The sequence below is a fragment of the Vigna unguiculata genome, chromosome 9, assembly GCF_004118075.2.
Source record: "Vigna unguiculata cultivar IT97K-499-35 chromosome 9, ASM411807v1, whole genome shotgun sequence".
NCBI lineage: Eukaryota > Viridiplantae > Streptophyta > Magnoliopsida > Fabales > Fabaceae > Vigna > Vigna unguiculata.
The window spans coordinates 20,683,685-20,708,481 of NC_040287.1; the positions used below are offsets into that span (position 1 = coordinate 20,683,685).

Below are 24,797 nucleotides of genomic sequence, written 5' to 3' on the forward strand. Positions count from 1 at the left end.
TTATTAGTACTATACTTATCATAAATAATATTAGTATTATTATTATTATTTCAATTTTGACACAAGATTATACTTTAATTACTTACAATTTTATTATTTGGATTGTAGTATTTAGATACACATTTAACTTTTATATACTACGAGATTATATTTTATTTATTTTGTTGTTTGTTTGTCTTTACATCTGAGTAATTAGTTGAATCCAAAAAAGTAGTTACTAAAATTAGTAAAATAATAAAACTAAAATGTAGTTTTTTTTTATTATAAACTAGTGTTTTGAACCCAGGCACGGGTCATTCATGTTTTATTTATTGATTTTGTTTAAATATTTTACATGTAATTATTAAGATATCTATAATCTATTAATAATAATAATAATAATAATTAGAATAATAATTATAATAATAATAATAATTAGAATAATAATGATAATAATAATAATAATAATCTATAACAATAATAAAGAGGATTTCCTCTTTTGTGTCCACATTTCAAAATACCAATTTTACTCTTTAAAATATAATTATTTATTAAATTTTTGAAAATTGACTGTTATTTTTATAAATTTTTTTCTTTATTTATCAACAATTATTCTCTCATCTTTTTTTATATATTTCATTTTATTTTTAATAAATATAATTTTAATTGACCGTTATTTTTATAACATTTTTTTATTTATTAATAATTATTTTCTCATGTTTTTTATACATTTCATTTTATTTTTAATAAATATAATTTTATTTTATATATTAACTTGATAATATTATATTATAAACACCTATTAATATAATATCACGCATATTTAAAAGATGTGTACACAGGCATTGTCGCTAGTAATTAAAATAATAATAATAATTATTATTATTATTAATATGTGGAGGCTAGTAATTAGAATAATAATAATAATAATAATATTATTATTATTAATGTGTGGACGCTAGTAATGAGAATAATAATTATTATTATTATGTGGGTTTTGTCATTTGTATCCTTGTCAAAACCTTAAGTTCAAACCTTCACTTCTTCTTTCATCACTTCAGCCGTCACAATATCCTAGTAGCGAAAATGGTGAGTTTCCATTGATCAAACCTTTAACACTTTCTATCTACCTTGCGTGTTTCTGCATCTGGATTTTCTAGTTTTAATGAAATAATGTTTCTTTGTTTTTGTTTTTTCTGATCTTTGTTGCAGATTTTCAAGAGGTACATTGAGATTGGAAGGGTTGCTCAGATCAACTACGGCAAAGACTATGGGAGGCTAGTGGTCATTGTCGACGTCATTGACCAGAACAGAGTATGTTCTTTTCGTTTTCCTTTCTTTGATTTGGTGTTTTTTGGTTGAATTAGATTCATGGAGTGCGTGCCCTAGTGTTTGTTTTGGTTTCTAGTGATGTTTGGGGTAAAAAAGAATCCTATTCTTTGATCTTGTTGTTGGTAAATTTCAGCATGAATTTTGTTGCTGGAATATTTTTTCTGATCCATAATTTTAGGTTTTTGGTTCTGTTGAGGCTGTTGGTTCTGCTTAGTTTTATGATAATTGGGTCGCAAGGCTTTCGCTATTTGTGCCTTAGAGCTTCAATTGAATTTAGGGTCTTGTTATCAATTTGGTATGCGATAATGCCAAATTCCGTTGAAGGCGTTAGAGTCGTTTACCCTGTTTGTTTGATGGATGATTTCTTTATGGTTTTATTTCTATATTTTTTGTTAAGCCTATTTTTTCTTAATTGTATTTAAACTGGGTTATAGCAGTTAAGGCTTTGTTGTGTATTGTATTTTTGTAGCATCAACTAATTTTGACTCTTTGTATCGATTTGGTTTTGTGATAATATATAATATATAATATATAATATCAAAGTCCTTTTAAAAGGAGTTAGAACAATCAATCTTGTTTTGGTTTCTTGTAACGTTTGGGGTAAAAAAGAATCCTATTCTTTGATCTTGTTGTTGGTAAATTTCATCATGAATTTCGTTGCTGGAATATTTGTTCTGATCCATGGTTTTGGGTTTTTGTTCTGTTGAGGTTGTTGGTTCTGCTTAGTTATGTTAATTGGGTTGCAAGGCTTTTGCTATTTGTGCCTTAGAGCTTCAACTGAATTTAGGGTCTTGGTATCAATTTGGTATGCAATAATGTTAAATTCCGCTGAAGGAGTTAGAGTCGTTTACCCTGTTTGTTTGATGGATGATTTATTCTTTATTATTTTATTTCTATATTTTTTGTTAAGCCTATTTTTTCTTAATTGTATTTAAACTGGGTTATAGCACTTAAGGCTTTGTTGTGTATTGTATTTTTGTAGCATCAACTAAGTTTTGACTCTTTGTATCGATTTGGTTTTGTGATAATATATAATATATAATATCAAAGTCCTTTTAAGAGGAGTTAGAACAGTCAATCCTGTTGATAACTTTAATATGTGAGTTTTAGTTGTATGATATAGGCTTTGTATGTTATAATCTATAATAATATATAAAAGATTCCCTCTTTTGTGTCCACGTCTTATAATATCAGTTTTATCCTTAATTATTTTAAAAATTAATTATTTTATAAATAATTTACTTTTAACTTTTATTCTAAAACACTCTTTTGTTTTAAACCATTATTTTAATTTTTTTATACATATATATTTTTTTAATTTTATATTTAACAACTATTTTAAAAATTAATTATATATTTATTATTAATCTTAACTTAAATTTCTTAAAAATTAAAAAATGCGAACACAACATTGATTGTGTGTTCGCTAGTTTTTATTAAGAGTAATTTAGTTGATATTAATAGTAAATATTTGTTATAATTTAATAATACTAATTTGGTATTAGTAATTTTAGGAATAATTATTTATATGAAAATTTGTATTGTATTATATTAAATTCTGTTTATAATATATATTTTATTAAATGAGATTTTGGAAAGAAATAAAAAATAATAATAATTTGTGACATAATAATCTTCATATTACTTAAAATCTGTATAACACTACGTTAAATTTAGTTTATATTACATTAAGAATTATAATTTGTAAGTGTATAAAAATAAGTCACGGTATATAAACATTTAAGTGTATAAGTATATAAAAGTAATTGTATAAAAAGTGAAATAGTAAATTTAAAATATATATATATATATATATATATATATATATATATATATATATATATATAAACAGCTTTCAAATCTCATTATTAAAATTGAAAGATTCAAATTACGTATCATACGCATCCTTTGGTCTCCCTTCAAAAAGGTAAAAAGAAAAACACCTCCCCCATCTTGCTCGAATAAACGTCGCTGAAAGAATCACCCAAACCAAAAAATCTGGATTTCAGCAACTGGGAATGCATCATAAATGGAAGCAAGTCTATTATATTGGATTCTCAGGTTTTGATTTCTGATTTACTTGATTCTTCTCATCGTTTCTTTTTGGTAAAGTTCTTTTCATATATTTTTAATATGCTTCGATCAATCTACTTTTTCCAAATTTTCAGAAAATATTAAGATGTTGGTAGGTATAAAAAACATAATTTTCACTTATTAATATATTTTATTTTTATTTTATTACTATATTACTGTTATTTTATTGACAATAATTATATTAATTTTTATTTAATATTTTACACATATTAGAATAAGGGGATCTTTAAGTTTGTATAGGCATAAGACATGGTAAATGGTAAGTATATATAAACCAAACAAAAGCAAGAGATTTGAAAGACAACCATAAATAGTCTAATGATGTGAATAAAATAACCTAAGGTTGAATAGAAGAGTATCATGTAGTGTTTGTTGGATGTTGGTAAATGTTGAAGTTGTTTAAAATCCTGTACCTGTAGAACAGAAAATGTCAATCAAGTTATATTGGTGTTACACTATGCAAGATTAGTTTAGTTATTGGTGTGTACTTACTTGCTATAAATTTTGGAGAACTTCTTTGAAAACCACATTAGTTGTAGAGTCCAAAGCCCTTTTGTTGTCATGAATAAGAATCTTTAATCCAGATTTGCTTTGAACCCTAGACACAGCAACATACAATTGTCCATGGCTAAAAACTGGTGTTGGTAAATATAGTCCCACTGAAGCTAAAGATTGACCTTGGGATTTGTTTATTGTCATAGCATATGATACCATGATAGGAAATTGTCTTCTAATAAGTTTAAAAGGCCATGGTGATTGTGATGGAGACATAGACATTCGCAGAATATATATTTCATCACCACTTGTGCTTCTTGTGATAACTTTTGCACCAATAACATGATTTGCTAGCCTTGTTATTATCAATCTACTTCCATTACATAAACCTTGAGTTTGATCCAAGTTCCTCAAGAGCATTATTGGTGTTCCAATTTTCAACTTAAGTTTATGGTTTGGAATACCTGATGTGGTTAATGAATTTAAAAACTCTGGAGTAATTTGATCAAAAGCATCGGCTTCTATTCCTTCAGAATTTTCTATTATATCAGAGCTAAGATACTCCTTTTGTTCTCCTGCAAAAATAGTCAATAAAAGTTATTGATATGGAATACTATTTTATAAATATGTATATCATTAAATAAAATAAATTTTAGGATATGTCATGTAAAAGTACCAGGTATTAATGATAAAACATAGTCATTGATTTGATCAATTGTTTCAATTCTACTAGCCAATATTGCCCTGCATTATAAGAAATTAAGATCTCTGAAGTTTTCAATTAATTCTGGATAAGTACTTGCAACTATCGCTTCAACAAGATCAACAAAGTTTTTGATTAGCAATTCTGGCGGGATTTGTATTTCAGCTATACCATCATTAGGTTCAAATAATTTACCATCTCCGAGTTTCACTATCCATTCAGAGAATTCTTGAATTTGTCTTGCATCGGATTTTTGTAACCCGTTTTGCAATAAACGCATATTCTTTGTCAGTGTTAATATCTGACATTAGTCCTAAAGGTAGGAAGCATTAATTGTTGCATGAACAATATCTTATCTGTTTCCTCTAGGAATAACAGGTAGAATTTGCCTGAAATCACCTCTAAGAACTATTACTTTTCCACCAAATACAAAGTTAGATTTATTTTCTTTTCTCATTATATCATTCAATGTTCTGTCTAGTGCTTCGAAACAGAATTTATGTGTCATTGGTGCCTCATCCCATATAATTAACTCAGCCTTCTCTAATAATTTAGAAACCTCACTTCCTTGTTGGATATTACAAACTGAGGTATCTAGTGTTGGTACTGGAATCTTAAATTTTGAATGCGCCGTTCTTCCTCCTAGTAACAATAGAGATGCAATTCCACTTGATGCGACTGTTAAGACAATTTTTCGTTGACTATGCAAAGCTGAAGCTAATGTTTTCCACATGAATGTTTTTCCTGTCCCACCATAGCCATATAGGAAGAACATAGCTCCTTTTTTACTTATCATTGCATGCATTATCTTCTCAAAAATTTGTCGTTGCTAATCTATATAGTTTGTGAAAAGTAAATTAATATTAGTCTATATTACTATAATAAAGTAATTTAGTAGGTAATATAGGATATTTGCAATGTATTATTATTACCAGTAAGCAAGTTGAAGTTTGATTGAAACTGATGTTTTTGATCCTCAATGTTATAATCAAGTTCAGCATAAATTAATCTATTTCCTAAATGACTTGTAACATAGTCATTAGGATAAGGCATGTATAGGTAGTCCTTCAAGCTCTTTCTATTTATTTGGAGAATGTTTTCTATCTCCAACAACGTTAAATTTTGTAGTTGGTCAATAGTTAGATGCAATTCTACATAAAAGAAAAAAGTTATAGGTTAGTACATGGAATATATAAAAATGTTTAACTCAAGAGTATAAGAGTTTTTGTACCTGGCAATCTGGCTATTTTTCTTTGATTATATTGAATGTCATCTGAAAGCCATTCCCAAGTCTTTTGCCAAAATAGTTGTGGATTATTGACACAATTAGACAATAATATAGTTACAAACAACTTTCTAAGATAATGTCCTGAACCCCAGTCCTTTGCTTCTTTAATAGCTTCAATATATTCTCTATCATCGGCTAAGAATCCTGATGCAAAGCATGCTTCTCTAAATGTGGGATATGTTATGTTATAAACAGTTTTGATGTCATCATAGGACGAAGGTCCCTTTACGACTGTTAGCATCCTCCGTAAATAAAAAAGCTCCCCAGTACTTGGTGGTACCCAAATAAGTCTTCCTATTGTATTTCCTCTTTGTTTAGGTTTCCAACATCTATTCTTCTTGACATAAACAAACTTGGAAGCAAATTGTGTGTATGTTAAATTTCTTGCCTCTTGGAATGTTTTGTTGCACTCCATCCAAGCTGTAAACATTGATTGTGAAACGCTTGGTTTAGAAATTATGTCATCAATGTCATCTTCATCTTTAAAATATACACCGTGCTCACCTTCAAGATGGAAAAAAAGTCTTTCCACTGCTGGATTTCTTCCATGAATAGGAAAAGAAAATATTCGCCAACATGCTTCACATGGAGAGATGTATCTACAATCTAAATATTGCTTGATCTCATCTAATGGTTGAGATAATGAGTTGGCTTGAGTGTCATTAGGAACAATAGCAGTTATTATCCTGTCATATCCTTTGTTGATATATTTGAATAAGTACTTGATTGAAGTACTTTGATTACACCATTCAACATTAATATGTGCTTGATACTTTAGTAACAACATGGGATTATAAGGAACTACAAAACAATTGTCTAATGTGATATCATTCTTAACAATGTTACAACCATTGTCTCTTCTTCTATAATGAACAAAACCATCTTGGTTTATAACGGTTATTTCTTGAAATTTTTTTGGAAAAAATCGAGAACATCTTCCGTTTTTCATGCAAGGTGATGATTTATTAGACATACCACAAGGTCCGTGAAGCATATGATCTTTCACACAATTATACAACTGGGGATTTTGTTTGGAACATGGTATTTCACCTGATATCACTTTATCTATGTCCTCTGCATTTGGATATTTGATAGATGGATGCAAAAAAATAAGTAGATGAGCATGTGGTAATCCACGTTTTTGGAACTCAATGGTATACATGTCTGCAAAGAAAATTACACGCTCTAGTTAGAAACATTATGCATTATAATAATTACTTTGAATAACATATAACATTGAAACTTGCATGCTATAACTCTACCCATCACGTGTTTTTTAGTCAAATCTTCCAGAAATTTATCAAACTTAATTTTGAAAATTCTAGATATTATATCTGGACGGTCTGATGGTGTCAAAGTCAATTCCTCCAATAATCTTGTTATTTTTGGCCAATTTGGATTGCAAGTAAAAGTTAGAAATAGATCTGGAAAACCAACATGGCTACAAATTGTCATTCCATCGAAATACAGTTGGTCCATAAATCTTCTACTACCAACAAAAGTTGATGGAAGCACAACCCTTTTTCCTTTGTCCGCTCCTTCATTATGTGAACTGGTTGTTGGTTGGGAAAGATTAATATATTTATCAACCCTCAACTTAGATTGATTGTTTCTGACAAATGATAGTCTCTCAGATTCTACCATTATATATCCATCTACCACAAATTGTTGGAACAACCTTTTAGATCTTAACACAATGCTTGCCTCGGATTGTCTAATTTGAATTCGAAAACAAAACCATTCTCTTATAGTGAGTCAATTTCTTTTTTTATGTGTGCGGTCACGATGGGAAACATATTCTCTATATCCATCTTCTCCATAGGGAAACAATAAGGGATATTGATATCCTAAGTAACTTGGATGCAATTCGTTTATTCTTTGAAGCTTGCCACTTCTATTTTCCAGTATTATATCCCTAGGAGATGTTGTATCAACATCACCTACTATCAGTGCAGCTACTTCCGAAACCTTTGGTATATTATATATACGACCATCTTTAGCCCTGTCAGATATCAATCTTAGTTTCAAATCTTGATATGGTTGATCTTTATATCTATCTCTAGCCATCCGAAATGATTTTGTATGTACATTATGAGCATCCAACATATCTCTTAACTTTCTTACAATTTCAACATTAACCTTGTTTTCGTTCCTGCCATTACACATATGAATTGATAAATAAAAATATAGTTAACAACCATACTATGACGAAAGTTAATGCTTTTATTTTGTTTACCATTATGTGTTAAGCATATAATGTACAAAGTGAGAAATGGTTAGAAGAAGTATAGAATTAAAAAGAGCATTTTACCTTAAAAATTTCATTCTGTTATGTATTTCATTCTCAATGTCATATATGTATAGTTGAGCAAACTTAGGTAGTTGTCCTGGCAGTGGTAATAAGCTTCCTATTCTGTGACATGATTGTCCTTGTATTCTCAAATTTGGAAGTCCTTTTCCATTGTTGAATGAGTTATCAAGCTTTGCCCCAAGGGAAGTGAATGCAAACATCATGTTGTATGCTCGGATGTTTTGCTGGTAATTCTTACTATCTGCAAAGTTACTACTAAATAGAAGATGTTGTAGTAGAGATGGAGGTTCTTTTAAGAGTGGGAGTTGAACTTTGCCATTACCACAACATAGTTGAAACTTTGGATTAACAGCATTTCTATGTTTCATTATTCTTTCCTGGTACCACATATAAGCTTTGCAATGATGGCATTGGAAAATAGGATTGCCTATATCTGAATAACCTTTAAAGGATTTGAAATTTGTTTTAGCTAATTATACTAAAAGATTGAATATAACTTAACTTCAAAGTAATGAACTAATAATTTATTTTTTACTTGAATTTGTTATGCTTTGTATTTGTTCTCTTGAAAGTATTTCTTCTTCATCATCACCAGAATTATTGTCAAATGTCTCATCTATTCATATGTGAAAACATCATCATGAGATAAAATTATACATATATAATAAATGTAATCATAGAAATAATAATGCATATGACAATTAATGTATATGAGTAAGTTACCTTGGGATTGAGGACTGACAGTTGGAGTAAGATAATTTTGAAATTTATGAACTTCATTTAATCCATTAAAAGCATTTGATTGACTTTCTCCAATAAATGTTGTAGTGTTTTCTGTTTTTGTTTCTTGAGATGCATTTTCTGTAGGAGATCGGTCCAAATTCATTTTTTATTGTTTGGGACACTTTGTCGCATTCTTAGTTGTATTTTTCTTTTCAATTAGAATATTCTTTCTTTTCAACCTTGCCTTTGCAGATAATTGCTTCTTTATGTTATTTATGGCGTCCATAGAGAGTTGAAAATGTCTGAAATTTTTATATTTGCATTATAAATTTATAATTCAATGTTGATTGATAGCTAAAATTTGAAATTGTTGTTCTGAACAAAGAGAGAAAAAATGCTTACCCAAATTTTCTTTGATTTTTGTAATTCACAATGGTAGAGAAGATGAATTTGAAATCTGAAACTCTTTGAATGGACAAAGGAAAAAAGGTAACTCTTCTTCTCTCCATATGATAGTTGATAGTGGATTGAATACTAATTAAAAAAAGTGAATATAGGAATTGTGAACTTTTTGTAGAGGTCACTCTTGTATAACTGAATATGGCAGTTGATAATATGACCAATTTGTGAGAAGATGCTAAAAGTATAGGCAGTTGATAAGTATGGCAGTTCATAAGTATGGGCAGTTGAAGGTCACTATTGTCGTTTGATTTAGTGTTTCTATAATTATTATTTTATTCAAAGAAGCGAGTTTGTTGGTGGTTATTATTAAGTTGCTAATAAATGATCTTTCTCCACTTTCTTAACGATATTGATATTGAATTGCAATTTAATTTCATGAGAAGTGACTCTAGAGGCTAATATTGAGTTTAAGGAATGCAGAACTGGTATACAATTTTATGACTATTACACATAGATCGTTACACATGGTTGATAATTACATTTAATTTATAAACACCTATAACATTTTTTATATCGATGATTCTCTTTATGAGTGAGATGTGTATTGATTTAGCCTAGTTTATATCATGTTTTTGTCGTGAGATGTGTATTGATTCTCTTATGTACTGATTCTTAAACATGTATTGCGGGAGCATTTGGTGAATTTGCTACTGGGATTGGAAACAATGATGTTGGTTTTGTTCTGGGAATTAGGAAGCTTATGCTCCGGGTATACTTAAGATTATGTGTGCAGTTTAATACTTAAGATTATGATTGATTAAGTAACAACTGTTGTGTGCAACGCTGGAATGAATATTATCTTTTTGCACCCCTATTAGCTGGAAAGGAAATTTACTTTGCTAATTATTAAATCTCCTTCCGTGTCAAATAAAATATCTTGCTAAAAGAATACATTCTGTGTCAAATAAAATATCTTGTTAAAAGGTAATTATTTTTTTTAATTTTAAACTTTATTCATGACTAATACTTGCAATCAATCTTGTTGTATTTTTACCATTCAAGAATAAACGACTAATATTTTATCCACAAAATACTTGTATTTAAAATAATATGTTGGTCATTCAAAAAGTATCAAATTTGATAACGCTGTCATTGACGCAATCAAATTAATACTACTAAACTATAGCAACGTCAGTATTGCTACGATAGTAGTCAACAAAATAGAAAGGGTAAAGTAACCTAAAGTCGTCTCCCAACGAACACGGAATTGATTTTTGCTCAATTAATTATTGTTGTAGATTTGCAAATTAATCAATGTAAAGTCTCAATTAATTTGTTGGCGTTCTCACTTTTAACCAAAGTACAGTCTCAATTAAAAGTGAGAACTTTTAGATTATCCATAGTAAATTCAATCAAAGTACAGTCTCAATCAAATTTAATTTTACTATGCTTAATCATGTCTATTCTTTTATCTACTTACCAAATAAAAAGCTTAACTAATCAAAGTAAAGTCTCGATTAATTTTCATTAGAGTAAATACCTTTAACCAAAGTAAAGTCTCAATTATTGGTAAAAACTCATTTAATCACATGAAAGTTTCTAAATAAAATCTAAGTAAAGTCTCAATTAAATTTAAAAACCCTTGAACTCATATGATCAACATGCATATAGATTTAAAATCATTACTTTTTACGAGATTCAAAGATAAAACACATAGATGAATTAAAATCTCAACAATAATAAAAAGAACAAAGAAATTAATTCATTCTAACCTCAAAATCCATAATGAAATTACAATGGAATCAACCTAAGAAGTTTAGCAATCCATGGAATACAAAAGAAGAATAGAGAGAAGAAAAGAGAGAGAAAGGAAACGAAATTAGGCACCCCTAAGGGGTCCAAAACTCCGAAGTCCCGAGCTTGTCCTTTCTGCTTCTCCCTTGGTATCTTTATATAAGAATTGGACTGGGCTTTTCTGTTGCTAAAATCTCTCAAATATCTTTTAAAATAAAGATAAAGATAAATATTTAAAAATATTTGGAGAGATATAGACTATTTGACAAATATAATTGGTTGATAATATCAATATCTAATATAATTAAATTAATTAATTAATTAAAGATATATGATAAATTATCACCAATTAGTATTTGTATTAATTTTCCAAATCAACCCTTTGCAATCTCCTTAAATTATCTTCTAAATAATCCAATATCTTCAAGATATATTTGTTTGTTGTGGAACTAAAAAGATTCAAGAAGATCTTGTCATATTTAAAAAGATTTGGTAGTTATTATCTTTTATTATTTTATGATATAATTAAATAAGATAATTATTTAAAAATATCAAATAAAATATCTAAAGATATATTTTCCCAAATTATGTTCTATCATAAAGATAAAGAAAACCGCAAGGTCCAATTTTTCTTTCCTCTCTTCTTGGTTTAGCTAAACTTATTCACTTTTTCAAGCTTTTCTTACGTCTTCATGCAATGTTTGGCTTGGATTTTTGTGCTTTTAATAATTTCTTATTCTTGGATTTATCTTTAAGGTGTCATGAAGCTTTAATCAATTTATTTCCACACCTCCATGAGCTCAACATAGCTACAGCTGCACTAACACACCTCAAAATATCCAAAGAACATTTATGCAACTAAAAAGTTATTTTTAACATGTTTTTATATCTCATGCTCAATAAACCCAATTATAGGAAATCTCAATTAAATCAATCTTTAAACACACAAATTCAATTAAATACCCTGAATTAAACACTGAATGAGGGCAAAAATACGCACTCATCACACAACCATAACAAAGATAATCTTACTCATAATTTAAAAAGTATAAAACATAACCATAACAAAGATAACCCTTCTCATAATTTAATTTTTCTCCTTTTTGACTGTCTTGCTCATCTTGGTAGTTGACATTTGAGCATTTTTTAATTCTTGTGATAATTGATTATCATTGTCAATATCTGAACACAATCTCTTACATGGAGTTACAGAAAATGATGTATTTGGATCATGATTTGTTGATCCACAAAAACTTTCCTACAAAAGTAAAGAATATATATAAGGTCCTATTATATGATGTAATAAAGAGGAAATAAAAATGATATATCAATATACTTACAATACAGGTTTCTGTATCAGCTCCTAAATCATAAATGATATTTTCACTCAATTGTCCACTATGCTGAAATTAGAAGAAGAAATTATTATATTAGATGCACATAATACATATACTAATGGCAGTATAGAATTAAAATAATATTATATATGATATATATTTCATAAAATGTTATGATAGAAATGTGATAGTCATTATACCTGTTCAGGTTGGAGTTGACCTTTAATTTCCTCAATAATTTCAACATCATTAGAAACTTTCATAACTGACATAGATTTGCTCCGTGATTGAACTTTAACCTTAAATGCCAAAGTACACCCTAAAATTACATCTAAATCATTTGGAAAGCATTTAGGATCATCCTCACCAACCTAAAGTTAAAATATGAAGATGTTAGTAAATAGAAATAGTTTTAGTATATTGTAAATATTTATATATAAACAACAAAAGTTAAAAGGTAGGCTAATAACCTCAATCATAGACTTTCTCAAATTTGCAGCTGACATTCCAATAATCGATGCACAATCTTGATCCCAAAGAACAAAGTTAGCATAATCCTTTCTATAACAAACTTGAACTTCCAACTTGTACCTAAAGAGTAAAATTTATTAATAACATTTAATTTCACATGATAGTATTTAAATATGATTTTAAATTAAGTAAGTGATGAAGGATTGACCCCAACCAAGGATGGAGGCACATGCTTAAGAAGACTAAGCATGTTTAGAAAGGAAGTTCACTAATCTTTCATCCCTTTCATTTGTGGTTATTTTTGATTCCCTAAGTTGACTTAGTTGAATCAACTTTAGTTGACTTGTTGACTTTTGACTAGGGTTGACTTGTTGACTATAGTTGACTTGACTTAAGCCAACATGCTAATCTATGTTTATTTGCTTTGTAGGTTAATTAGGAGTAAGAAAGCAATGCTAGGTGGCGCATGGTGATTGGGTAGCATAAATGATGTGGAGGAGAGAGTAAAGCAAAGGCATAAAGCATAAAGTAAAAGCCATAAAGCAAGTGTACCTATGTACCTTTGGTCTCCTTTGTTTTTAGCACACTTTGGCCACTTTTTGGAGACATATGAGACACATTCTTTGTCTCCTTTTGTGCTAGAACGAAATTAGCCTTGCACACACCATAGCTAGCTCTTTTGTCTCTCATTTTTTGTAACCTTATTTGACCTAGTTTCTAGAAGCTAGGGTTAGGTTTTTGTAGAGACATCCTTAGGTATCTTTTATTTGCTTAGAGGCCCCTAAACTCTTCTATATAAGGGGTGCTCCTAGACATGTAAAAGGGTTGAACATTTTGAAGTAAAAACACTCTTGTGTCTCAACCATTTGTGAGAGTTTCCTCCCTTGGGAGTGAATACTTTTAAGCCTTATCTTGCATAGCAAGTGGCGGCACACATCCACTCATCTTCAAGGTTGCCATGGCTTCTAGCCTAGCCTTGTAGTGGCGTGCTTCTCACATTTTTACCATTTCTTTCCTTTCCATTTTATGTTTTCTTCTTCCTTTAATTGTTCTTGGTTTTCTATGGTTTATGTGCTTTCCATTTCCTTTTTGTTTTGAATCAATCCATCATCTTCTTCTCTTGAGCTTTGTGAAAGGAGCCTTCACATCTAGATAGCTTGCTATCTTAATGTCCAGTGGGGATTTCGCTTAGCTTTCGTAATCAACTCACACCATATTCAATAATCTTAAAAAGGAACAAGATAATCCTTCATCAGTAATTGTCATAATATATTAATGTACTAACTTGAGAACATGATTGTCATTGTATTTGTCACATTTATTGCACTTGAAAGCACTTACTTGATTAGTTTTTTTGTTACAGTGCGTGCATGCAAAATAACTCCAACCATTATCACCTAAATTAAATTTAATTGTAGTACCCACAGTAACACAAGTCATCTCCTATTAAAATAAGCCAATAGAAAAGTCAGAATAATCTTAATTATTTGAAATCATGTATCATAATTAATATGTACTTCATACACACCTATTTTATGGCATTGATCTCTGAGATACTTTTCACTGTCGCTTTAAACATAAATCTTTCTTGTTTGCTATACTGGGAAGATGTAGGCATTTGAGTTTGATGCTGACTTTGACTAATCTCGAACAAAGGCATTCTACCAAATATCATACAAATAATTATACATTAACATATATATATATATATATATATATATATATATATATATATATATATATATATAATTATCACCTTTCATTATGTTAATTTGACCCATGTACAATAAATATAAATATAAGAATAAAAATTCACACATACTCTATATATTTCTCCTTGAATTCCCTTATCTCTGGTATATCATCATCCGTAAACAACTTAGACCCATGCCATGAGTTAGATATTGAAACAGACCATGTTCCTAAACATATGTTATAATTCAATAATTATTTAAGTAATTGAAACATTGTTCATATATAAGTGAATGAAACATTGAATTACCTGATGGTGCTTTGATCTTTGCTTGAGTCAAAATGACTATTGTTGTATCAGAATTTTGTTTTTCGTTCCAATGGCTTAAAAATTTGGTTGCATAGTTATCCCATAGGGTGCATCCAATTACACTACCACTACAAATTCATGAAGTAAACCACATTAAATAATTATTGTTGCAACTCCAATTTCTGAAAAACCTAATATTAATTACCTTAGATCCATGACATTAAAGAACACACAGTTTGAGTCGAGTCTATTTTTAACATTGTCCACAGCCCCAATTATATCTTAGAATCATGACACCAAACTCATTAGTTAGCATAACATAATCATGTTTAGAGTAATGGGTAATAAGTAGAGAAATATAATATAGGCTTACCAATCAAGATATCAGTAGTAGAGTAGGTTCCATCTACAATTTCCTTTATACTTTTGAAATTGTACACTCTGATAGGCACATTTGCAATTTTTGCGGCTTAATAACTGTTGCACCAATGAACATTAATTTATAGGGGTGTTCACACACTCTATATTGTCATTGGTTCTTTAGGATTTTGAAATTGTGCATAACATAAGTTTGACCCTCGATCAATTTATCCTCCCACAGCCCTACATCTTCCTTCTTAACAAAAGCAGGTATGACATTACCCTACATGCATCATAGTAGTGATTGTGAATAATACATAATACATAAATAATATCAGTATTATTACTATTATTTCAATTTTGACACAAGATTATACTTTAATTACTTACAATTTTATTATTTGGATTGTAGTATTTAGATACACATTTAACTTTTATATACTACGAGATTATATTTTATTTACTTGCATTTTTATTTACTTTGTTGTTGGTTTGTCTTTACATCTGAGTAATTAGTTGAATCCAAAAAAGTAGTTACTAAAATTAGTAAAATAATAAAACTAAAATGTAGTTTTTTTATTATAAATAATCATTTAAATTTAAAAAATAAGAATTAGTATTAGTATTAATAATAACATAATAATAATAATTATTATTATTTTTATTTTAAATAATATTAGTGTTATTATTATTATATTAATATCAATCTTAGTGTTATTATTTGAATTGTAGTATTTAGATACACATTTTATTTTTATCTATTAGGATTATATATTAATTACTTGCATTTTTATTTGTTTTGTTATTGATTTATCTTTACATCCGAGTAATTAGTTGAATTAGAAAAATTAGTTACTAAAATTAGTAAAATAATAGAACTAAAGACAAATTTTTTTATTATCAATAACCATCTAAATGCAAAAAATAATAATTAAGAGAATATAATTGGAAAAACAAAATAGGAGACCATGTATTTTTATCAATACAGGATATTATTATTTTAGTTAGACACCCATTTTATTTATATTTACTACATAATCATGTTCCAACTACTTGCACTTTTTTTGTTCCTTTTTTTGTTGATTTATCATTACATCGGATTAATTAATTAAAAAAAATAGTTATTACTATTATTATATATTATTATTATTATTATGATTAAAGAAGTAATTAGAAAAATTATTAACTATAATATACGAAAATTAATACTTAAATTAGTAGTGAAATTATTAGTATTAGTACTATTATTATTATTTACGGTTATTAGTACTATAATTATCATAAATAATATTAGTATTATTAATATTATTTCTATTTTGACACAAGATTATATTTTTATTATTTGGATTGTAGTATTTAGATACACATCTTATTTTATATACTACGAGATTATATTTTAATTACTTGCATTGTTATTTGCTTTGTTGTTGGTTTGTTTTACATTTGAGTAATTAGTTGAATCCAAAAAAGTAGTTACTAAAATTAGTAAAATAATAAAACTAAAATATAGTTTTTTTATTATAAATAATCATTTAAATTTAAAAAATAATAATTAGCATTAGTATTAATATTAATATAATAATAATAATTATTATTATTATTTGTATTTTTATTTTAAATAATATTAGTGTTATTATTATCATATTAATATCAATCTTAGTGTTATTATTTGAATTATAGTATTTAGATACACATCTTACTTTTATCTATTATGGATTATATATTAATTACTTGCATTTTTATTTGTTTTGTTGTTGATTTATCTTTACATCTGAGTAATTAGTTGAATTAAAAAAAGTAGTTACTAAAATTAGTAAAATAATAGAACTAAAGACTAATTTTTTTTATTATCAATAATAATTTAAATTTAAAACATAATAATTAACAGGATATAATTGTAAAAACAAAATAGGAGACCATGTATCTTTATATATGTACTTGTGTATTATTATTATTATTTTTATTTTTATCAATACGGGATATTATTATTATAGTTAGATACCCATTTTATTGATATTTACCACATGATCATGTTCCAATTACTTGCATTTTTTTTATTCCGTTTGTTGTTGATTTATCATTACATCGAAGCAATTAATTCAAAAAAATAGTTACTATTATTATTATTATTATTATTATTATTATTATTATGAGTAAAGAAGTAATTAGAAAAATTATTAACTATAATATACAAAAATTAATACTTAAATTAGGAGTGAAATTATTAGTATTACTATTAGTATTATTACTATTATATTTTGTTATTGTAAAAATTATTAACATTAGTAGTAATAGTAAAATTATTACAATATTATTATTGTTATTATTATTATTTAAATTGTTTACACCGTTTGACACACTTTTACTTCAATATTAACTTAAATATTATCATAAAATGCATTTAAAATGTCAAATAAACTTAAAAAAATTTGGTAAAAAGGACTAAATCCACACATTTCTAAAGATGAAGGACTAAATTGGTATCAAGTTTCGAAGAGGGACTAATTCCAAAATTCACTGAAACTTGAGGGATCAAAAACATATTTAACCCAATAATTATTGACGTAGACAAACAATGAACAAATCAAATATAGCATTTTAAAAACTAATATATACGCTTAACCACCTCTACAGTAATTTCTTTTAAATAATTGGTCAGTCATAAGTAATTAGGACTTTCTTGTAGTACAATATTTCAATTAGAAAACTTAAAATGTTATCAAATTTAATAAAATAATAATTTGTTCTATTTTTAATTTAAAATGCTTTTTTAAATATGTATTTATGGTTGAATATTTCTCAATGTTTCTATATATTTATATTTTTTATTTTTTAGACAATGATAATTTTACTAATATTTCATTATCTTATTTTTTTTATTATATTATATTTCAATTATGAAACTAAAAAAATTTATCAAAACAATTAAAAAAGATACTTTTTCTTTATTTTGAATTTAAAATACTTTGAAAATGCTTTTGTATTTTTTAATTTTTTCTCATTTTTAAATTTTCTATTTTTTTAATATTTCTCCCTTAAGATTTTTAGAAAACTTGATGTTATTAATATTTTTTCTTATCTTCTTTCTATATCACAAGATTTCAATTAAAACAATTTAAATTTTAATCTAATAAAATAAAATAAATAACTTTTTATTTTTATTTTTTAGTTTAAAATATTTTTAAAATATTTATCTATTTTTAAATATTAGTTATTTCTATTTTTTAAATTTTAGAAAATGATACTACATTAATATTTTTTTAACTGTTTTTGTTCTATAGCACAGGATTTCAATTAAAAATCATTTAAAACTTATCAAATTATGTTATTAGTGCTTCAAGAAATCTTCCGAACTTCATTCAGGTGGTGGAGGTTGGGGATGAGGACCATACATCGGGGCACCGGCAGCATTCTCCCCTAACTGGCAGAGAGCATCCATATGTTGCTTCTGGGCAGCCTCAGCAGCCTGTCTCGCAGCCTCCATCTGTTACATCACCAGGTGTTGCTGCTCAAGGGAGGCCTCTTGGCGTTGCATAGCCGCCTCATGCTGTTGCAACATGGCGTTGCTCTGTTGCGTCAAAGCTGCAGCCATAGCCTCGATCGCCTTAGCCAGATCTTGCCCATCGCCTTGTGAGGGTGGAGGAGGAGCTATACGAGGGGGTGCCATAACACTGGACACACAAAAAAAAACCATTAGAAACTTAGTTAGGCTAGAAACTCATCTAAACACGACAAAAAGGGCACAACGAAAGCTAAGCAAACACATAGCCCACAGAAACTAAGGAACGAAGGCTCTGATACCATAAAAATGTGACATCCCATTTAAATAGATTAATCTACTAAATAAAACATCTCATATTTATAATAACGAAGAGCAAAGCTAACAGATGAAAAACCATAATCAAGGAATGCGCTTTTACAATCATCCATAGGAGTACTTTAAAGGAATCCTAGGCATACAACCATGCCATAACCAAAACAGAATCTAAAGATTCAACAGTTATGCAAAAGAAAGGCTCCTAGAGCAAGGAATTACAAAGGCACTAGGGCCATAGAACTGCTTCTGAGGGCCACAACAACAGACCCACTAAGATGCACCGCTACCACCATCAAGCCAACCTCCAGAAGTATTTCCATCTGCTCCCACCATAAGGTGATCATCGCAAAAGAGAAATCAAAAAAAGGGCACCCACAAAAAGGAAAGGGTAAGCTTATTATGAAATAACTTTGACATACTACAACAAGCAAGAATTTAAAACAATCCCAAACGTGCAACACAGAAGGTACAAATCATGTTATAACAAGCAAACAGGACACTATGACTCAATTATCCGGATACATATACTAAGATCGGATTCACTGGACGCTTGCACTTATGGTGGCCTCTACTGCTCTACAGAGCCATTGCCAATGGGTTTCACCCTACCACACACAAGGTTAGCCTTTAAGCGTTTAAGGCCATTATCCTGCCAGAGACTAGGGTCTCCCGCTACTTTCACCACTTGGGTCAGTTTGTTCTACAAATTTCATGTCTCTTATACCATAACTGATGAAGGATTGACCCACACCAAGGATGGAGGCACATGCTTAAGAAGACTAAGCATGTTTAGAAAGGAAGTTCACTAATCCTTCATCCCTTTCATTTGTGTTTGTTATTTTTGATTCCCAAAGTTGACTTAGTTGAATCAACTTTAGTTGACTTGTTGACCTTTGACTAGGTTTGACTTGTTGACTATAGTTGACTTGACTTAAGCCAACATGCTAATTTATGTTTATTTGCTTTGTAGGTTAATTAGGAGTAAGAAAGCAATGCAAGGTGGCGCATGGTGATTGGGGAGCATAAATGATGTGGAGGAGAGAGTAAAGCAAAGGCATAAAGCATAAAGTAAAAGGCATGAAGCAAGTGTATCTATGTACCTTTGGTCTCCTTTATTTTTAGCACACTTTGGCCACTTTTTGGAGACATATGAGACACATTATTTATCTCCTTTTGTGCTAGAACGAAATTAGCCTTGCACACACCATAGTTAGGTCTTTTGTCTCTCATTTTTGTAACCTTATTTGACCTAGTTTCTAGAAGCTAGGGTAGGTTTTTGTAGAGACATCCTTAGGTATCTTTTATTTGCTTAGAGGCCCCTAAATTCTTCTATATAAGGGGTCCTCCTAGACATGTAAAAGGGTTGAACATTTTAAAGTAAAAACACTCTTGTGTCTCAACCATTTGTGAGAGTTTCCTCCCTTGGGAGTGAATACTCTTAAGCTTTATCTTGCATAGCAAGTGGTGGCACACATCCACTCATCTTCAAGGTTGCCATGTCTTCTAGCCTAGCCTTGTAGTGGCGTGCTTCTCACATTTTTACCATTTCTTTCCTTTCCATTTTATGTGTTCTTCTTCCTTTAATTATTCTTGGTTTTCTATGGTTTATGTGCTTTCCATTTCCTTTTTGTTTTGAATCAATCCATCATCTTCTTCTCTTGAGCTTTGTGAAATGAACCTTCACATCTAGATAGCTTGCTATCTTAATGTCCAGTGAGGATTTCACTTAGCTTTCTTAATCAACTCACACCATATTCAATAATCTTAAAAAGGAACAAGATAATCCTTCATCAATAACCACCACCTTTATTTCATACATCCAATTCTCATGCCACATTTCCACCATCCAACAATTTCAAGCCATACCTTAATCCAATCATGCCACTTTCATTTCATACAACTTCAATAACACATGCATACTCATAATAACATTCAACCACAACAGTAATAGGGAATAAAAGTGAAATTCACACTGTTCTCGCTTAGGCTAAACGCCTTCGCCTAGGTGACCTCAATGATCTCACCTAAGCTAGGCATTCTCGCCTGAGCGAGACTTGAAACAGAAGCATTGTGAGCACTCTGCGAATCCTCACCTAAGCGAACCCACCTAGCTTGGGCGAGACCGTCCTTCGCCCAAAACGCAGATCCCTCGCCTAGACGAGAATGCGAGCACAATACATCAGGTTTTCCTCGAGAACTCGTTTGGACGAGTCACTCTTGCCCGAATGAGATGATGCGTCGCTCAAAGCAGGAGCCCTCCGCTTGAGCGAGACACTCGAGCAGAACCTGGGCAAGTCTCAGACACTCACGCCTAGGAGAGACGAACTCGTTTAGGCGAGAATGACAGTACTCGCCACTGTTTCACGCATGTAGCAGGAACACACACTCAAGAGAACATACAAAATGCAAGCAAGACAGTTTTCATACCATCCAAAACATCATTCAGCATCTAAAAGCATTCAACAAACCAAAAACAAGGAGAAATACTTTAAATAGTTAAAATACTAGCTTCCCTTACCTTTTTAGGTGCAAGAGAAGGGAGCAGTAACACAAAGAATGTAACCCAGGCACAATAGCTCCACGAGCTAAGATAGTGAGTGAGCTAAAACAGAAACCCCAAGACCCAAAACGAGTATAAGAAGATGAACTCTATCGCAACTAAAGCACCTAACTAGAAAGGGAAAGGAAGGCTATGGCAGCCTTGAGGAGTAACTTACTTGGAGACAGAACAGTTGTATCTAGCTCGAAGATGAAACAATCTATGTGCCCTAGCAAAGCTCTATCTGGAGTCTTGGGGGTTTGAGAGAGGGAGAAAACTTCTGAAAAAGGAGACAAGTGGAACTGTGAGTAGCTGGAAGGGGTATTGGGGTCCCTTTTTGGGCTGGCCTTGGGCCTACGAAAAGACCAGGCCCAATCAAAAATATAAGCTGGAAAAAGGGGGCTCACAATCTCCCTAACAACAAAATTTTTCGTCCCCTAAAAATAAGACTTACCAGAAAAGATGTGGGTATGAACTCCTCATGTCCTCCTCTAGCTCCCAGGTAGAGTCGCCTGTCCTTCGGTCCCAGATGACCTTAACAAGACTGGTGGCTCTTCCCTTCCGCTCTTTAACTTGGCGGTCCTCTATAGCCACTGGTTGTACTTCTACTCAAAGATCTTCCCTGACTTGCAGATCCTCCGCCTCCAACACATGTGACGGGTCAAACACGTACTTTCTCAGTTGGGAGACATGGAAAATTGGGTGGAGATTAGGCAATTGGGGTCGCAATGTTATTTCATAAGCCACAGGTCCTATCCTTCTCAAGATCTGATAAGGACCCAAGAACTTAGGAGACAGCTTCCTTGAGCGGATAGCCATCCCCACACCAGTGGTTCGTGTCACCCTTAAGAACACATGTTCTCCAGCCTCAAACTCTCAGGGTCTTCTCCTCCGATCTGCATATGCTTTCTGTCGACTTTGAGATGCTTGCAACTTGTCTCTCACTAACTGCACCTTCTTCGTGGTCTGTTGCAACAACTCAGGTCCCATAAAAACCGATTCACCATCCTGGTACCAACATAAGGGAATCCTACACCTCCTCCCATATAAAGCTTCATAAGGTGCCATCCCTATACTCGCTTGGTAACTATTGTTATAAGTGAACTCCACCAGCGGTAACACCTCATCCCAACTGCCAAGGAGGTCCAAGATACACGTCCTCAACAAGCCCTCCAAGGACTGAATCACCCTCTCTGATTGGCCATCCGTTTGAGGATGATAGGCAGAACTCATCCTCAGCCTGCTACCCATAGCCTCTTGTAGCGTCTGCCAGAACCTCGAAGTGAACCGGGGGTCTTTGTTAGACACTATGCTACTAGGCACCCCATGAAGTCTCACTATCTCTCGGATGTAGAGCTAGGCCAATTTAGCCATAGACATTCTAAGTTTTAGCTCCAAAAATTGAGCACTCTTCGTCAACCGGTCCACCACCACCCATATAGCATTATGTCCTCTCATGGTGCAAGGCAAGTGGGTAACAAAATCCATAACTATGCTATCCCACTTCCACACCGGAATATCCAAGGGCTGGAGCGTTCCACCAGGTTTCTGATGCTCCACCTTAGCCTTTTGACAAGTCAAACAAGCCAATACGAACTGTGCAACTTCCTTTTTCATGCCTTGCCACCAAAAGTTCTCCTTGAGGTCTTGGTACATCTTAGTCATGCCAGGATGTAGACTCAGACGACTCTTGTGTCCCTCCTCAAGAACCAATCTCCTCATCTCAGCATCATCTCGCACACAGACTCTGCCTCTGAACCTCAACACACCATCACTACCCAAGGCAAACTCCTTGGCCTGATCCGATCCCAACAGCTCTTTCACCTTCTGTACACTAACATCCCTTGCTTGCCTTTCCTTGATCAAGCTCAGGAAGTCACTAGATATAACCAAGGTGCTACACCTAATGAATTCCGGCACCAACTCAAATTGTAGCTTCATGTCTCTAAAGCTCTCAAGCAACTCCATCTCTTTTATCATCAAGTGAGCCACATGTACTATCTTCCTACTCAGTGCGTCTGCCACCACATTCACCTTCCCTGGGTGGTAGAGAAGCTCAAAGTCATAGTCCTTCAAGAATTCTATCCACCGCCTTTGCCTCATATTCAACTATTTTTTATTAAAGAGGTACTTCAAGCTCTTGTGATCACTAAACACACGGAACTACGCACCAAATAGGTAGTGCCTACAGATTTTCAAAGCAAAGACCATTGCTGCTAGTTCTAGGTCATGAGTGGGGTAGTTCTTCTCATGAACCTTCAACTGCCTAGAAGCATAGGCCACCACCTTCCTTTCTTGCATCAAGACGCAACCCAGACCCTGATGAAAGGCATCATAGTAAACCACGAAGGGTTTGCTCACATCCAAAATGATCAAAACTGGAGCACTCGTCAACCTCTGCTTAAGCTCTCTGAAGCTCTCTTCACACCTATTAGTCCATGCAAACAGTTGGTCCTTCCTGGTTAGCTATTCAGGGGTGCCACTATCTTGGAGAACCCCTCTATAAACCTCCTGTAGTAGCCAACTAGACCCACGAAACTCCGAATCTCCGTCACTGACTTGGGACACTCCCACTGTACCACAGCCTCCACCTTAGCTGGATCCACAACTATACCCTGAGCTGATATTACGTGCCCCAAGAACTGCACCTCTCTCATCCAAAAGTCACACTTCGATAACTTGGCAAACAACTGCTTCTCCCTCAAGATACCAAGCATTATCCTCAGATGCTCGGCATGCTCCTCATGCGTCCTGGAGTAGATGAGTATGTCATCTATAAAGACCATGACAAACTTATCTAGAAACGGGCAGAAGATCTTGTTCATATAATCCATGAACAAGGCTAGAACATTGGTCACACCAAACGGCATAACCACATACTCGTAGTGCCCATACCTAGATCTAAAAGTAGTCTTCTCCACATCCTCTGCTTTCACCAGAATCTGGTGATAACCCAACCGAAGGTCAATCTTGGAGAACACCGACGCCCCATGTAGTTGATCCATCAAATCATATTCTTGGCAAGTGATACTTATTTTTGATAGTCAGCTTATATAGTTGCCTGTAATCCACACACAATCTCGAGCCGCCATCTTTCTTCTTTACCAACAAAACTGGCGCTCCCCACGGCGACACACTTGGCCGTATAAA

At 31.4% G+C, this 24,797-nt stretch overlaps 1 long non-coding RNA gene across 2 annotated transcripts; it reads left to right on the plus strand.

The window, feature by feature from the left end:
- The first annotated feature begins 980 nt into the window (after positions 1-980).
- On the plus strand, positions 981-10,238 carry LOC114162202. 2 transcript variants are annotated; one of them, XR_003599165.1, is made up of 4 exons: positions 981-1,068; positions 1,192-1,293; positions 9,365-9,414; positions 10,020-10,238. It is a non-coding gene; the product is annotated as an uncharacterized LOC114162202 (long non-coding RNA). The 2 variants fall into 2 exon arrangements; XR_003599164.1 differs by lacking the exon at positions 10,020-10,238 and having other exon boundaries at positions 9,365-9,989.
- The last annotated feature ends 14,559 nt before the right edge of the window (positions 10,239-24,797 follow it).